We start from the raw sequence: 19,104 nt of genomic DNA, 5'->3' as shown, positions 1-19,104 counted from the left end.
AATAAATCTTCAAGGAGTCAAATAACACTTCAAAGTTTCCTTAATAAACTGTTGGCCCTTTCAGTCTTGTCCCCAGGGGACAGGCAATTGGCTTTGGATAACTGTGAAAACCCTCTTATAACCTCTCCCAGGCTGCCTATCAATATGGGCCTAGCTGACGTGGGACCCACTACCAATTCCAAATGTGTCTGGGTATCAAGTGGACCTAACAGCCACGGCTTGCAGATGTTTCAGCTGGGGTTCTGTGGATCTGTGATGCTGTTCTCTCTTTGAGTCTTTAGAAACTTAGGGCTGTTTCCCTCAGGAGCTGTGAGGCTGAGAGGCAGTAAGCTCCCAGCCAGAGCTTTTGGGACTTTTCCCCTGGAATTTCTGTTTCTATTTCCTCAGATGTTCTATATCCCCGGATGTTCTTGAAATATGAAGCTTTTCTATGGGACGAGCTGGTCTACGTCCTATAGCTTAGCTTCCTTAAGAGAGACAGACTTAAAAATGGCTCCTTCCCTCCCAGAGCCCTGAACAAGGGGCAGAACCAAACTTAATGATGATTGACAGGCGGCCTGTCCTATGATTGCAAACATTTGCAGCAAGAAAATAAAGTCAGAGCTTTTGGTACAGCTGTACCAGCACAGAAGGGTTAGATGGCTGGGAGACCTGTCACTTGTTCTGCATCATGGAAAGCTTTGCCCTTTTTAACTAAAGTTTGTTGAATAGAATAAAAATAAGGAAATGTGTCATAGCCCTGCACAGCATCTCTCAAAATAAACATCCAGTCACTACTCTCGTCATCAGCCAGTTCAGAATCCAAGCCAATGCAGATTCAAACAGCAACAATGCACGGGGATTTCAGAAGTCCCGCTTCAACACATTTACTAAATTCCAGTGAGTACTACACTTAAAATCCGGGAAACCACTGTTCCCACCACATTCGTTTGGCTTCAAGAGTAGGAGAGAGCCTTCCTTGTGTATTTTTTAAGTGTGGTGGCCAGCAGTCTTTTCCAACGTTTCAGGAGGTGGTGGGGAACTGGATCATTGCAGAATTGCAGCCAGGCTTTGAAGCTGAAGGCTATTCAATGCTAACCAAGGTGGCCAGTCACTAAATTTCCACTTGCCTCTGATAATAATGAGATAATGCTTCTGGAACATGGCCAGACAGCCCTGAAAGAGTTTAGAGTTTAATTGAACTCGGTGGGTTTTATTTCCAAGGAAATTTATCTTGATGTGACAACTGCAACAATCCTACTTGCCTCTGAGGATTCCTGCCACAGATGTGGGCAAAATGAATCCCAAAGATCTGGATACTTGCTTTGTAAGACAATTACCTTCAAAGGTTCTGGCCAAGGAGGTAGGCAGGCAGAAAACCCAGTCTCGTGAGAGTACAAAAAGCAAAGTTTATTGTTATCACAGCTATGATAAGGCAGAACAGCCATACACACCCTAAAGGACTGTACCATGCAAATGGCTGCTGCAACAGGTGTTGCAGTTAACAAAGAATATATATCTTGGCTTATCTAAAATTGACCAATGGCTGAGGGTCTTCCTCACCTTCCACATCTACTTTGGCATAAGGGGTACCTGTGACCTCATTTGTTGATTTCAAGCCAACTTTTGGCCTTGGAACTTTCTGGAGAAAGGCACCAGCTCACAAGAGGCAAAGCCACGTAGGCAAAAGTTTACTATTTTTTGTCTTATGGTCCCTTCAGCTTGATAGCATTATTGCAGCCAGGCTTTGAAGCAGCAGGGCTATTCCTCCCTGCTCTCTCTCTTGCCCCCCCCCCTTATCTTGCTCTGGTACTCATGGGGTGTTTTTTCATGTGTTCATGCATGTGGAGGTTATGCCACTGTTTTGGGAAGGAACTGCCTGAAAATCATGCTTTTTTTGTTTGAGGAAAGGCATCAAAGGCCACAAATGTGGGGTTCACAGTCCGCATTTTAAGACTTAACTAGATACCGGATTCAGGGATTTCTTGAAGGCACAGTCACTCGAAACAAAGCCTTTTGTTTCAAGCACTGTTAGCGAATATCACTCATCAATGGCTTGGAGTAATAATTAGCGGTTGAGGTTCCGGTTAATAGTTTGGGGATTGAAATGTTGATCTCATGCTTTTAAAGCATATAGTCTTTCCTCAAATGTATTTCTCCAGGCAGGGAAAGAAAGGATGTCTTAACATTTTAAAAAACACACAAACAAACACATTCATCTCCACGTGTCTGATCAAACAGGGAAATCTGAGTCTCCAAAAAGCTATATCTCAGCAATAATAATATATCTATCTATACACACAATAAAAATGAAATTCTGTATGTGTGTATGTGTGGCAGAGGTGTTTACTTACACAGGCAGCCTCCGGCCTCCACAAACAGGCTATAGTTCCCAGTGCTGAGAAGCCACCAAGTCACTCCCTTCAAGGATATTGCAGGTTACAGCGAGCACATCCCAGTGTTCCTTTCTCTCTCCATTTGCATGACCCCGCCCACTGTCTCTCCTTTAACCCTTTCCTACTCTTTCCTATGGCACACAGCAAACAGAGGAATTGATCAGCAACTGAACATACTGGAGAGGTTTGGGGAGAATTCACCATAATTTATAGGAGTTGTAGGGACTGGGATGTATAGTTCACCTGCAATCTAAAAGGATTCTGAAATCCACCAATGATGGACCTGGAACTAACTTGGCATGCAACCCCCATGACTAAGAAAAAACACTGGATGTCTTTGGAGGGATTTATCGGAGTTGTAGTGCACCTATATCCAGAGCGCGCTATGAACCCAAGCAACGATGGACTTGGATCACACTTGGCATACATACCCGATATGCCCAAATTTGAATACTGGTGGGTTTTGAGGGGAATTGGCCTCTATGTTTTGGAGTTGTAGGTATTGGGATTTATAGTTTATGTGCAATTAATACGTACCCTGAACCACCAAAGATGGAATTGGACCAAACTTGTCACACAGAGCCCCCACGACAAGCAAAGAATACTGGAGATCTTTGGGCGAAATTCACCTCAATTTGGAGGAGTTGTAGTTCAACTACATCCAGAAAGCACTATGAACCCAAACACCGATGGATCTGGACCAAACTTGGCACACAGAACCCCCATGACTAATTCAACCTACTGGAGGGGTTGGAGGGGCCTGACTCACCATGGTGGGAGTTGTAGTTTACCCTACAGCCAGAGAGTACACTGAACCCCACCCATGATGCATCCAGAGCAAACTTGCCCAACATCACAAACAAAAGTACTGATGGAGTTTTAGGGGGTTAACCTGACATGATGTGAGTTGTAGTTCACCAACAACCTTATGCATTTTGAACAATTAAAAAACTGACTTTCTCAAATAACCCAGGCAATGTCGCAAACTCAAGCTATGTATGTATGTGTGTGTGTGTATTTGTACAGACACACACACACGCGCGCGCACACACACAGCAAATAAATAAGTGCAAAAACATCACAAATACCAGAAAAGAACAACCACATGGATCAAAGTTGCTGCAGTGCCCTTTTCATAAGTCGGTGTAAACTATTTTTGTATTTTTGAAATTTGGTTTGCAGCAACTGATATTGTAAGACAATTACCTTCAAAGGGTCCTGGCTCAGGAGGGAAATCAGGCAGAAAACCCAGTCTTGTGAGAGATGCAAAAAGCAAAGTTTATTATCACAGCTATGATAAGGCAAACAACCGTAGGCACCCATTTCAATGGGTCCCGTACCATGCAAATGGCCTTCGCAACATGTGCGCTGTTAAACAAAGAATATATATCTTGGCTTATCTAAAATTGACCAATGGCTGAGGGTCTTCCACACCTTCCACATCCACTTGGCATAAGTGATACCAATGACCTGACTTGTTTACTCTGATCTTTCTTCTCTCCTTGGAACTCCCTGGAGAAAGGCACCAGCTCACAGGAAGGGAGCGGCATATGCAAAGGCAAAGCCACATAGGCAAAAGTTTACTATTTTCTGGCTTATGGTCCCTTCAGTATAAGATGAGGACAAAGATGGAAGAAAATGAGAGAGGCTGAGACATTTTAAACACAAGTGGAAGTGTAGGTCTATAAAGGATTAGCTTGCTAAATGAGGGACACTGAAATGTATGAAAAGAGGCTGGATATTATAAAACTATGGCTCTTTCGGTTTTGTGCCTGTTAACATTCAGTCTATCGATTTCCCGTTTTCCTCTCTCAAACAAGCCCAGCACTAAAAACATTACAGATTGCACTCTAAAACCTATGGAGTAGAAACAGAAACATGGAATTAAATAGAATGGTTAAAACAGAACTTGGAGGCTTGATGGGAATTTCCTTAATGAGAAATCCTTAAACATCTTTGTAAAAACCATTTCATCTTTTTGGAAGAAGCGATGGGAGAAAAACACAAGGGATTTGTCTGAAGGGAGGAGATGGTTATGCTCCCAGAAATCAATTTAATGAAGCAATAAGACAATAAAAGAAACCACATTGAAGTTACTCCCTGCTTTTCCCACCCAGAGTCAGACGTTTCCTTAATGGGTTTTTTTCCAACAAAGACGCTTTCTTTTTTTACTGTCTGGATGCGTTGCCCATAAAGATGGAGAGATATCCTCTACATGTATATAAGTTTCTTTAGGGAGTGGAGAGACACTTCTCCCAGTCAGACAAATTGAGGTTGCAAAGGAGATCCAGACCAAAGCGTCGGATGTAAAACATCCAGACCAGAGGAACCCAAATAAAGGTAAGACGTCCAGCTGTCTCTATTTGTGACATTTATTATCCCTAAGAAGAGCACCACAATAGATCCCTAGACTATGTAACAGAAGAGGAATTCAGTCAAGATTTCATTTATCCACGTCTGACAAAACGTGTCCTCTCTAGACATGTTCCAGGTCCTCCATCGTGACTCTTATGATCCAGGTGCTTCTTGGATCCAAGTATTTCCTTTCAATGTGAATAAACCAGATTTCGATCATTTGTCTTTTCCCTTAATGTATAGAGAGACGTGGTTCATACCATGGACCTGGCTACGATTCACCATTGGATGCCCTGAGAGGTAAGTCAGGCCGATATTTTCAGGTTCCAATACCATAGGTAAGGTAAATGTTTTCCTCTGACATTAAGTCCACTCGTGTCCAACTCTGGGTGTTGGCGCTCATCTCCATTTCTAAACCAAAGAGCCAGCGTTGTCCATAGACGCCTCCAAGGTCATGTTGAAGGGACCATAAGCCAGAAAATTGTAAAACTTTTGCTTATGTGGCTTTGCCTCTGCATATGCCCCTCCCTTCTTGTGGGCTAGTGCCTTTTCTCCAGAAAGTTCTAAGGAGAGAAGAAAGCTCACAGTAAACAAGATAGGTCATTGGTATCACTTGTGCCAAAGGAGGTGTGGAAGGTGAGGAAGACCCTCAGCCTTTGGTCAATTTTAGATAAGCCAAGATATATATTCTTTGTTAACTGCGACACACGGGGCAGCAGCCATTTGCATGGTACAGACCCATTGAAGTGGGTGTGTACGGCTGTTCTGCCTTCTCATAGCCATGGTGAAAATAAACTTTTTACATCTCTCAGGAGACTGAGTTTTCTGCCTGATTTTCCCTCCTGAACCAGGACCCATTGAAGGTAATTTTCTTACAATGTGGTCACTGGCATGACTGCAGGGAGCATTGTTACCTTCCCGCTGGAGCAGTACCTGTTAATCTACTCACATTTGCATGTTTTTGAACTGCTAGGTTAACAGAAGCTGGGGTTAACAGCAAGAGCTCACCCTGCTCCCCAGATTCGAACCATCGACCTTTTGGACAGCAAGTTCAGGAGCTCAGCGGTTTAACTCGCTGTACCACGAGGGGCTCCAATTCCATATATCCGACAAAATACACCCTTGTCTTTAAGATCCTGATACTAGACTTTGTTTCCACATGCTTTGAAACGTACTGTGCCTTTTAAACGGAACGGAGTCTCGTCAAACTATTTGGCCACGTTGGACGTGGATCCGGAATCACCAAGTTATTGCCAGGTAAATCCTATTTTATAGACAACTAGTCTATATGCTTGCCATTGCTTTCTCCCTTCTTCAGCTCTGAGAAGGCCAACCTCACAATGTCTCCAGGACCAGAATCTGGCAACTTCCTTTGGGCAGGCTGTCTTTGTGGAGCTTTCTTCTCTATATTTTCTTCCCTCTTCCCTTCTTTTTCTCTCTTGCCTCCCACTGTTCATCACTTCTTTCTTCCTTTTCCTTCCTTTTTTCTCTCCTTCCTTCGAACTCCTAGGTTGGCAGAAGCTGGGGCTAACAGCAGGAGCTCACCCCACTCCTCGGATTTGAACTGCCGACCTTTTGGTCAGCAAGTTCAGCAGCTCAGTGGTTTAACCCACTGTGCCACTAGGGGCTGCTGTCTGCCAACCCAGCAGTTTGAAAAATGCAAATGTGAGTAGATCAATAGGTACCTGTCATGCCACGAGCAGGCAAAACATTACCTGCTGCCCTGTCTCTTTAAGGTTCCAAAGGGGCGGAGCTTAGCCTTGGCTCCTGCCAGCCTGAAATGGCAGTTATTTTTGTCAGTTAGAATTTGTCAGTTGGTGAAGCACTGGAAGGAAGTGTAGGAAGTAAAAGGATCACAGAAATTCACGTCACGTTGGAACTGTATTCAAATTAGATTAAAAAGCCATAGACTACAGCAATAGAGAAAGCCATGTCAACAACACTGCATTGAAGTCATCTCAAAGATACAAAGAATCCAGTCATAACAAGACTTTATACTCTGTGGCAATATCTATCCAGAACTGCATAGACTCAAAGATTTCTTTCCTCACAAGAGACTTCATAGTGGCATCAAGAGGAAAAGAGATCAATTTTGTCTATTAATAAAATATTTTGTTTCACAACTACAGTCTCCAATCTGTCCTTCGTGCTATGAGTCCTTCCAGTTCATTTAATTAAGCATGGAGGCAGAACAGTGAATTTCTGTGTAAAAGTGAATTTCTTTCCTTTGACCTTCCCAAGTAAAAGTGAATTTCTTTCCTTTGACCTTCCCAAGTAACAGTGAATTTCTTTCCTTCAAGCTTCCTGAATAAAAGTGAATTTCTTTCCTTTGAGCTTCCCCAGTAAAAGTGAATTTCTTAAAGTGAATTTCTGTGGAAAAGTGAATTTCTTTCCTTTGACCTTCCCAAGTAAAAGTGAATTTCTTTCCTTCAAGCTTCCTGAATAAAAGTGAATTTATTTTCCTTTGAGCTTCCCCAGTAAAAATGTATTTTCTTTAAGCTTCCCAAGTAGCAGTTGATTTCTTTCTTTTGACCTTCCTGAGGAGAAGTGAAAACTACCTCAGAAGAAGAAGGAGTTAAGCAGCCATTTTGACTGTAGAGAGAGTGCAGTCATAGAGGGCAGCGCCATTTTGAAGGAACCTGAGGGAAGCCCTTTCGGAGGAAAATGTGGCTTGTGGACCACAATAGTTATTTTTAAGTCTAAAAAGCTTTAAGTCTCAGTAAAAGGACTGAGAATCTTAAAAGTTAGTGATCACTTTATTTAAGGGACTATTAGTAACGGACAGCAACAGGAGAATAAAAGACCTACATTCCAAAGTAACGGAGAATAGGCTATTCAGTCCTTTCTGTCCAAAAGCAATTCAGTCTAATATAAAGTGACACAAACTTCAGAAGACTTAAAGATGTCTGCTTCTTCCTCACAAAAGAGCAGAATATCTAAACCTACCTCAAAAATGTTGTCCTTCTGGCAAGATAAACTAGATTCCTTGAAACCTAAATATCAGAAGTCATGGCAGAGAATTTTAGATATGAGTCAAGCAAGCCATCGCTTTAGGCAGCAGAAAGAAATATTAGATTGTAAGGAAAGATTACAACATCAATACTGTGAGTGGATAACATATTCAGATAATATAATCTCTTTGCTTGAACATATGAAAACATCAGAATCTTTAAGTAATAAGGAAGAAATGTCGTCAGAGAGAGAGAGAAGGGAACTAGAATTTGATACCATCATGAATGATTTATCTAACAAAATATCAGAAGGTCAGGCAGAAGAAGACCCTGCCTCCCTTATGGAAACTGTTGATGAAGAACAAGTGCAACACATGTTTAGTAAAGACACAGATACAAAGTCAAACAGGTCTGTGTGTACATTAGCAGGCAAATCAAGATCATCTCACACATCCCATAGAACAGAAAGAACAAGAGGGACTTCTGTTCATAGTGGTTCTTCTGGCCAATCCCTTAGTCTGGTCATAAAGGCTAGGGCCGAGGCAGCTGCCGCAGTAAAACAAATAGAGTTTCTTAAGAAAAGACAGCAAATTGTTGCAGAGAAGGCAGAACTGGATGCCTTGGCCGCTGCCAAGAAGGCAGAAATGGAAGCCGCAGCCGCTGCCAAGAAGGCAGAAATGGAAGCCGCAGCTGCCGCTGAGCAGGCAGCAGCCGCTGCCAAGCATGCAGGTATGGATGCAGAAAATAAGGCCCGTCAAGTTAAAACAGAAGCTGCTCTAGCAACGTTAGCACAGGTTGCAAAGGCTGAGGTGTTACAAGTAAAGGCCTCAGTCCTAGAGCAAGGTCTCTTAGGAAATACATTTCCTCCAGATGTTACAACAGAAGATCCTGTCACAAAAGTGGATTCTTATTTAAATACCCAAATTATCAATATTGCAGCCCCTCCTGTGCTAACAAGAGAAAGTGCAGTAGCAAATAATTCTTTTGTATCACAACCAGAAATTATAGAGGTTTCTGCACCCAAAGAACATTATTTGCCGTATGCAGAAGTAGCAAGTCAAGCAGCAGTTCCATTGCATGATATATCTCAAACCAAGTTAGAGCACAGTTTTCCAGTAGACACACAGGACTCAATACAGTCAAACTACACAATGCCAACAACTGCATTCAGTCTCAATCCCAAAGCAGCTAGTTGGGTTCCAGAAAACCCCCAGATCCAAACTAACTCTGAACCAACTTTGCAACAGTCCTCAGTCCCACTTGATATTTTAAATTACACCTCCTACAGAAACCCAAGAAGGGACTTAGCAGACAGAGGCATTCAGAAATTCTCTGATAAGCCAGAGGATTATATGTTGTGGAAGAATACATTTCAGTCAGCTCTCAAGCAACTAAAATTGCCTGTAGAGGAAGAGTTAAATTTATTGATCGCTTGGTTGGGACCTGCTTCTTCCATACAGGTGAAGAGAATTTATGCAGCAAACATAAATAACCCACATGCAGCCTTAAATCGAGTGTGGGACCGTCTCAATGAACGTTATGGATCATCTGCACAGATAGAAACGTTGCTTCTGCAAAAGCTTAAATCGTTTCCTGCATTTACAAAAGGGGAATATGAGAAATTATGGGATTATGCAGATTTGCTTGAAGAATTGGAAGCAGCTAAGGGAAATCCAGATTTACCAGGGCTTGCATGTTTAGATCAATATTTAACACAACAAGAGATTATTGATAAACTGCCTTTCTCACTGAAGGAGGTATGGGGCCGGGAAGTTTTCTCTTATAAAGAAACTCATCAACGGAAATACCCACCATTTACACATTTAGTGAAGTTTCTCTTAAGATCAGCTAGAGAGAAGAATGATTTGCAAACGGGGTTTCCTCTTTTATATCAAAGTAATAAAAAGGATAAGAAACATTTTATAGAAACCAAAAGCAAACCACAAGTCACAGTTAGAAAAACTGAAACCAAGGTCAAATCAGTTGAACATCACACAAAGACATCAGCAGGAGTAATATGTCCAGTACACCAAATAGCACATGATCTGAATAACTGCAAAGAATTCAGGAGCAAACCTTATGAAGAGCGTTTAACCTTTGCCAGAGATCAAAGACTTTGTTTTAAATGTGGTACTTTCAGAAACCACATAGCCAAGGAGTGCAGGAGAAAAGTGAAATGTCAAGAATGCTTTAGTGAAAAACACTGCTCTGCACTACACCGCGAAACAACACCTCATCAGAAAGGAAAGAACTCTGAAAAGTCAGAATGTATTCTTGTGGAAACACCACAACCTAAGGAGATTAAGATAGTAACATCAACTTGCACAGCTTTGTGTGGAGAAGCAGGAAAAGAACGAACATGTCATCCTATTTGCTTGGTAGATGTCTACCCTGAAAACTCTCCAGATCAAGTTAAACGCATGTACGTTGCCTTAGATTCTCAAAGTGACACCTCCCTAGCAACACCTGAATTCTTTAACATCTTTCAAATTCAATCAAAAGAGGTAGAATACGTTATGACTACTTGTGGTGGAGATCAGGTCATGGTGGGGAGAGTAGCATCTGGATTCATCCTCCGAACTATTGATGGCATGAAACAATTTAGGTTACCAACGTTCATAGAATGCCAAAATATACCTAAAGATGAAAGACAAATCCCTACAAGAGAAATAGCTATGAGTCATGCACACCTAAGATCCATGGCACATAAGTTACCAAGATTCGACCCTGGCGCAAAGATTCTTTTGCTTATTGGTATAGACTGTCCAGACTTGTTTTCAGTTAAAAAGCAAATAAAAGGTCGACCAGGAGCACCAATAGCTCAAGAACTAGAGATAGGCTGGACTATCCTAGGTCCAGTATGTTTAAACCGCAAAAGGTTGCCTTCTCATGCTCGAACCTTTTGCACAGGCTTCATGCCAAATGGACGTCCTACACAGATGTTAGATTGTTTGAATCACATCCAAATACGTTTCCAAAACACCGAGAGTTTAGAATCTTCAGTAGTTAGGACTACAGATCATGACAACCTAATAGTTTTGTCCAAAGAAAATAATCAACAGAAGGAACTTCTTGTAGGTTTCCTCTCACATGCAAACAGTGTTAGCGCCCCAGAACCAGCAGGCAAGTCATATATTATCGAATATGAAGAAAACAATCATACTGATAATAGAAGTTCAGAGCAGCCTAGTGCTTCAAAGTCTGTCATAAAAGAAGATGAAATTGAAGATATGTCCACATCGCAGACTGCACTTCAAACCAATTCCTCAACTCAGAGGGCAAAATCAGATATACCTTTTGACCACCCGGAAGCTCAAGTGTCTGTACAGCAAGCTATAGATGCTGCAATGATATCTCCAATAGTGCAACCACCCACCAATGTTGGTGTCGACATTTTCGCCCTACCAGCAAAGGTTACCAAAGAAGAATGGATGGCTGATCACAAAGAGAGTATTAATTGTCTAAATTATAGCCAAGTACAACTTCAAAAGGACAGTGAGCATAATATAGATGGCCACAAGAACACTGGAAGTGATCCTGCATTATCACAAATGATAGTGAGTCATACAAACTTCCACTCTGATGTCTCAGATATGTGTAATCATTTGCAAGCAGAATATATGACCTCACAGGCTACCACCAATCGATTAAGAGCTGAGCTTGCCAAAGAACCCCGAGAAGTTGCTGTATATGAGCAAGAACTTCAAAAAACCTTCGGAGACAAAGTATCAACTTGAAGAAGCTCATGGTCAGCTAAAAGAGCAGAAACAATTATCTAGTAAAAGGCTATTGGTCAAAGAACAGCAGGTTGCTGATCTTCAAATAAAGCCTTCATATTCTGAGGAGAAGCTAAAGAAGATAGCAGCAGTTGTAACCAAACTGCAGCAACAGCTAAATGGAGTGAAGCAGCAGTGCCAGGATGAGCGGAGCTTTCGAAAGAGTGCCCAGCAGAGAGCAAAGGTGTTGGAGTTGAGACAAGAGTTTGTATCAGTCCAGGGAGGCCTGAACGGGTGTTGCAGCGTCGCAGAGGACAGGTTTGCCTTCCATGTTCCAGAATTAAAGGTAAGCTTTGACCGAAGAGGATTTAGTCCACATGAAGGAGGATCGCAAGGTCATCGAAGTGTTGGACTTTGAAAGGCCAACCACATACTTCATCCCGCCATTTCATCCAGATCAATCTGCAGAGACTGTAGGAAAGCTGAAGGATGAAACACTAGAGGAAGTCAAAGGGATGATGAATCTACAAGTTAGAACAGTTATAGTTTGTTTTAGATTAGTTGATATTTTGTGTTAGTTATTTGTTATTAATAAGGGAGTAAAACTTATTAATAAGTTTTAGGTGGGGAGTGTCATGCCACGAGCAGGCAAAACATTACCTGCTGCCCTGTCTCTTTAAGGTTCCAAAGGGGCGGAGCTTAGCCTTGGCTCCTGCCAGCCTGAAATGGCAGTTATTTTTGTCAGTTAGAATTTGTCAGTTGGTGAAGCACTGGAAGGAAGTGTAGGAAGTAAAAGGATCACAGAAATTCACGTCACGTTGGAACTGTATTCAAATTAGATTAAAAAGCCATAGACTACAGCAATAGAGAAAGCCATGTCAACAACACTGCATTGAAGTCATCTCAAAGATACAAAGAATCCAGTCATAACAAGACTTTATACTCTGTGGCAATATCTATCCAGAACTGCATAGACTCAAAGATTTCTTTCCTCACAAGAGACTTCATAGTGGCATCAAGAGGAAAAGAGATCAATTTTGTCTATTAATAAAATATTTTGTTTCACAACTACAGTCTCCAATCTGTCCTTCGTGCTATGAGTCCTTCCAGTTCATTTAATTAAGCATGGAGGCAGAACAGTACCACTTTGGTGGGAAGGTAATGCCACTCCAAGCAATCATGCCAGTGGCCACATGACCTTGGAGGTGTCAACAGACAATACCAGTTATTCGGCTTTGAAATGGAGATGAGCACCAACCCTCAGAGTTGGACATGAGTAGACTTAACATCGGGGCCCCTGGTGGCGCAGTGTATTAAAGCGCTGAGCTGCTGAACTTGTGGACCAAAAGATCCCAGGTTCAAATGTCGGGAGCGGAATGAGCTCCCGCTGTTAGCCCCAGCTCCTGCCAACCTAGCAGTTCGAAAACATGCAAATGTGAGTAGATCAATAGGTACCGCTCCGGCAGGAAGGTAACAGCGCTCCATGCAGTCATGCCGGCCACATGACCTTGGAGATGTCTATAGACAACGCCGGCTCTTCGGCTTAGAAATGGAGATGAGTACCAACCCCAGAGTCGGTCATGACTGGACTTAACGTCAGGGGAAACCTTTACCTTTTTACTAGTGTAACTGCTGTTGTCTGGATGTGCATTTTCTAATGCTAATTATTAGAAATACTCATTGTTAGCCTTAACATTTTATGATTGCTAAGCAGTACAAGTTGGAATGGGTTTTTCAGTACAGTAGAGTCTCACTTATCCAAGACTCGCTTATCCAAGCTTCTGGATTATCCAAGCCATTTTTGTAGTCAATGTTTTCAATATATCGTGATATTTTGGTGTTAAATTCGTAAATACAGTAATTACAACATAACATTACTGCGTATTGAACTACTTTTTCTGTCAAATTTGTTGTATAACATGTTTTGTAAAATCATAACCTAATTTGATGTTTAATAGGCTTTTCCTTAATCCCTCCTTATTATCCAAGATATTCGCTTATCCAAGGTTCTGCCGGCCTGTTTAGCTTGGATAAGTGAGACTCCACTGTAATAAGACTGTTTACCATAATTATTTGACAAAGATCTCACTTGCCTGAGGGTGGTTTGAATTTACTACTGGTGGAAGCTCCTTCTTTGGAGGTTTTTAAGCAGAGGCTGGGTGGCCATCTGTCAGGGGTGCTTTGTGCTTTTCCTGCATGGCAGGGGATTGGACTAGATGGCCCATGTGGTCTCTTCCAACTCTATGATTCTAATATACCAATATATAAACCATGCTATTAAAGGATCAGATTATCCACAATTTTAAATTTAAATGTTTATTGTTTTTTCAGCAATATAAGTATTATTATATGATTTCCCCTTACATGACTTGTATCACTATATACATCAATTTAATAAAGAGGTTTTGCTTGTGAATGAATTTCTTTCCATACTCCAAGAATTTAAGGTTACTCCCCAGTAGGAGTTCTTTGATTATGAGTAAGGCCTGTTTACTCTCTGAAGTTCTTTCCACAATCCAAGTTTTCAAATCTCTTCACCACTATGTCTCCCTAGCAAAGCTCTTTCCACACAGCATGCATTCAAATGGCTCCTTGCCTATATGACGCTCTTGATGAAACGTAATATTTTTCTTCCATTTGAAGCTCTTTCCACACTCTAAGCATTGAAATTGTTTCCCCCCTGTATGGGTTCTTTGATGACCCTTGAGACTCACTTTCCACCTGAAGCTTTTTCCACATTGCGTGCATTTAAATGGCTTCTTGCCTGCGTGACATCTTTGATGACACGTAAAAGTTACCTTCCATCTGAAGCTCTTTCCACACTCCAGGCATTTAAAGGGTTTCTCTCCTGTGTGAATTCTTTCATGACCACTGAGACGTGATTTGTGAGTGAATATCTCCCCATACTCCAAGCATTTAAAGGGGTTCTCTCCTGTATGAGATCTCTGATGAACAGTGAGTTCTGACTTGTACCTGAAGCTCTTTCCACACTCCAAGTGTAGGGACCATAAGCCAGAAAAATAGTAAACTATTGCCTATGTAGCTTTGCCTGTGCATATGCCCCTTCCTTCCTGTGAGCTGGTGCCTTTCTCCAAGGAAGTTCCAAAGGGAGAAGAAAACTGAGCGTAAACAAGTTAGGTCATTGGTATCACTTGTGCCAAGTGAGTGTAGAAGGTGAAGAAGACCCTCAGCCTTTGGTCCATTTTAGATAAGCCGAGATATAAATTCTTTGTTTGCTACGCACATGTTGTGATGGCCATTTGCATGGTACGGACCCTCTGAAGTGGGTACCTATGGTTGTTTTGCCTTATCATCAGCTGTGATAACAATAAAAGGCTTGTTTTATTGCTCTCCTGGAATTCTCTCCTTTACTTCCCCTCCGGGGTAGTCTCCAACACTGTGTGAATTCTTTGATCAACAGTGAGGTGGGATTTCTGACTGAAGCTCTTTCCACACTCCAAGCATTTAAAGGGTTTCTCCCTAGTGTGGATCCTTTGATGAACAGTGAGTTCGGACTTGTCCCTGAAGCTCTTTCCACACTCCAAGCATTTACATGGCTACTTCCTCCTGTGAATTGCTTGACGGCGAGGGAGGAGTTTCCTCAGACTGAAGATCTTTCCACATTCCAGGCATTTAAAGGGTTTTTCCCCAGTGTGAATTCTTTGTGATTTACACCTGAAGCTATTTTCATATTCTAAGCATTGAAAGGGTTTCTCCCCTGTGTGATACCTTTCATGAATAATGAGGTTTTGCTTGTGATAGAACCTCTTTCCACACTCCAAACACTGAAATGGTTTTTCCGCTATATGACCTTTTTGACAAGAAATATGTATGGTGTGACCTCTGATGGAACATCTTTACACAATCCAACTTAAAGAGTTTTGCGGCTGTGTGAGTTCCTTGATGACGAGTAAGGCCTGTTTTGTCACTGAAGCTCTTTCCACACTTGGAGCACTGAAAGGGTTTCTCCCCTGCACGACTCCTTTGATGAGAAATGAGGTTCGACTTGTGCCTGAAGTTATTTCCACATGTCAAGCACGGGAAGGGTTTCTCCCCTGTATGGGTTCTTTGATGACCAGTAAGGACTGTTTTCCGACTGAAGTTCTTTCCACACTTGGAGCACTGAAAGGGTTTCTCCCCTGTGTGACATCTTTTATGGGTTGTGAGGTTTTGCTTCCGATTGAATATCTCCCCACGCTCCAAGCATTTAAAGGGGTCCTCTCTTGTATGAGATCTCTGATGAACAGTGAGTTGTGACTTGTACCTGAAGTTCTTTCCACACTCCATTCAATGAAAATTTATTCTTTCATGTTGTAGGGACCATAAGCCAGAAAAATAGTAAACTATTACCTATGTAGCTTTGCCTGTGCATGTGCACCTCCCTTCCTGTGAGCTGGTGCCTTTCTCCAGGAAGTTCCAAAGGGAGAAGAAAGATCAGAGTAAATAAGTTAGGTCATTGGTATCACTTATGCCAAGTAGGTGTGGAAGGTGAGGAAGATCCTCAGCCACTGGTCAATTTTAGATAAGCCAAGATATATATTCTTTGTTTAACAGCGCACATGTTGCGAAGGCCATTTGCATGGTACGGGACCCATTGAAATGGGTGCCTATGGCTGTTTTGCCTTATCATCAGCTGTGATAACAATAAAAGGCTTGTTTTATTGCTCTCCTGGAATTCTCTTGTTTACTTCCCCTCCATACTATAGCTTTTTCCATACTGCAAGCATCTAACTCAGTGGTTCCTATCCTGTGGGAAAGACTCGTAGGGAAAATCAGCTCTAGATTATGAAATATGGTTTTCTGTGGACGAGCAGATGGCAACTACTGGATGGTATATGTTCTGTATCAGAAACTAGGGCTGATGCAATCTATCCAATCCAATTATCTGACTCAGCACCCCAAATAACCAAACCGAATCTAAAGTTAACCAAAAACTGATTCGTAACTCTTTTGGTACTAGTGTTAGAAAGTGGCCCCTGGTCAAAGTGGACCCTGGTCAAAACAAGGTTGGGAACCACTGATCTAACTGGTTTCTCACCTGTGTGAACTCTTTCGTGAGAAGTAAGATGTGTCTTCCAAACTAAGTCTTTTCCATACGTCAAGTATTTAAATGGTTTCTTCCCTGTGTGAAAAGTCACAATTCTGGTTTCACTTCCCACTGAAGTTCTTTCCACACTCCAAGCCTGAACTGGAGTTCCTCCTATGAGTTGCTTAATGTCAAGTCAAGTGCACAATCCCGGTGAAGCTCTTTCCACAATTTGAGAAATTAAATGGTTTGGGGCTCACCCAATTTGCTTAAATGACTTTTCCCCTGCATAAAATCTGTGGTGTCCAAACTTTTGGCTTCCCTGGGCCACACTGTGAAAATTGTCTTAGGCCACACATAAAGTACACTAATACTACAAAAACTGATGAACAAAACAAAAGTTCTGGGCATAATATTCATGATATCTGTCACCACAGATAAACAAAAAAGTTCCTTACATAATAATACTATTTACGCATTGCCTCATTTGAAGGGTTTTTAAAAAGCCTCAAGTAGGTCTTCTAGCCAAACTCTTTGCAATTACAGTAGAGTCTCACTTATCCAAGCCTCGCTTATCCAAGCTTCTGGATAATCCAAGCCATTTTTGTAGTCAATGTTTTCAATATATCATGATATTTTGGTGCTAAATTCATAAATACCGTAATTACAACATAACATTACTGCATATTGAACTACTTTTTCTGTCAAATTTGTTGTATAACATGATGTTTTGATGCTTAATTTGTAAAATCATAACCTAATTTGATGTTTAATAGGCTTTTCCTTAATCCCTCCCCTATTATCCAAGATATTCACTTATCCAAGCTTCTGCTGGCCCGTTTAGCTTGGATAAGTGAGATTCTACTGTATAATGTTACTTATGGATAATACACCCAATGTTTGTGGATGTAACATGCTCTTATTATTCCTTTCGTTCCATTGTTGTCTACAAAGTGTGCAATGACGCACCATGTAGTTGAGTTACAAAAACAACACAAACAAAATTTTATAATGTTCTAAGTATGTTTATTATTTTGTGTTGGGCCACTTTCATAGCCCACGCTCACACTCTCCATTGGTGTGGAATTTGCATGACCCCGCCCACTGCCTCTCCCTTAACCCTTTCCTATTCTTTTCTATGGCACACAGCAAACAGAGGAATTGATCAACAACTGAACACACAAGAGAGGTTTGGGGAGAATTCACCATGATTTATAGGAGTTGTACGTACTGGGATGTATAGTTCACTTGCAGTCTAAGAGCACTTTGAACTCCACCGACGATGGACCTGGAACTAACTTGACACACAGAACCCCAACGACCAACAAAAAATGCCGGAGGGCTTTGAAGGGATTTATAAGAGTTATAGTTCACCTAGAACGCACTATGAATCTAAACATTGATGGATCTGGACCAAACTTGGCATGCATATCCAATATGCCCAAATTTAAGTACTGGTGGGTTTTGAGGACATTGGCTTGGACATTTTGGAGTTATAGGTACTGGGGTGTATAGTTCACCTGAAATCAACGAGCACTCTGAACTCAACCAAAGATGGAATTAGACCAAACGTGGCACACAGAGCCCTCGTGACTAGCAAAAAATAATGGAGAGGTCTTTGGGGGAATATCACCTTGATTTGGGGGAGTTGTAGTTCACCTACATCCAGAGAGCACTGTGAACCCAAACACAGATGGATCTGGACTAATCCTGGCACACATTCCTGATACGCCAGAATTTGATTACTGAAGGGGCTCGGGGGGAACTGACCTTCCTTTCTGAGAGTTGTAGTTCACCCACAACCAGGGAAACTGGGACCTCCACTGATGATGGACCCCCATGACTAACTTACTGGGGGGGGGGGCGGGTTTGAAGGGAATGACTCACCATAATGGGAGTTGTAGTTTACCCTACAGCCGGAAAGCACACTGAACCCACCAATGATGCATCCAGAGCAAACTTGCCCAACATAAACTTTTAAGTACTGATGAATTTAACCTGGTATGATGTCCGTTGTAGTTAATCTACAACCATTGCATTTTGTACTATTAAAATTTTACTTTTTCAAATAACCTGGGCAACACCAGGTACACAAACTAGTTATCACTTTTACAAAGGCTGGATGGACACCCATTGGGGGTGCTTTGGATATTTTTTTTTCTCCTGCATGGCAGAAGGGGGTTGGACTGGATGGCCCTGGGGGTCTTCCACTGAAATACTGTTAAGTTTATGTTGGTTAAAATTGTTCTTCATTTTAACTATTAGATTGTTCCTTCTTTCCTTCCTTTTTTAACTATGTGAATTAGTTCACACAAACACTCTCCATTCATCTGCTACTGGCCCGATCTGTGCCTGATATATATACATTATATATATCATATATACCCGAGTATAAGCCTATCCGAATACAAGCCGAGGCACCTAATTTTACCACAAGAAAACTGGGAAAACATTGACTCAAGTATAAGCTGAGAGTGGTAAATTTCAGAAATAAAAACAGAAACCAATAAAATTACATTAATGGAGGCATTGGTAGGTTAAATGTTTTTGAATATGTACATAAAGCTCTAATTTAAGATAAGATTGTCCGACTCTGATTAAATCATTATTCTCATCTTCTTCAATGTAAATGCTCTTATGTATCCTTTTAATAATTTTAAAATAATAAATGTAATAACAAT

This window comes from Anolis carolinensis, chromosome 2, assembly GCF_035594765.1.
Source record: "Anolis carolinensis isolate JA03-04 chromosome 2, rAnoCar3.1.pri, whole genome shotgun sequence".
Taxonomy (NCBI): domain Eukaryota; kingdom Metazoa; phylum Chordata; class Lepidosauria; order Squamata; family Dactyloidae; genus Anolis; species Anolis carolinensis.
The sequence above is the reverse complement of the archived record's forward strand: the minus strand, read 5'-3'. Positions refer to the sequence as shown.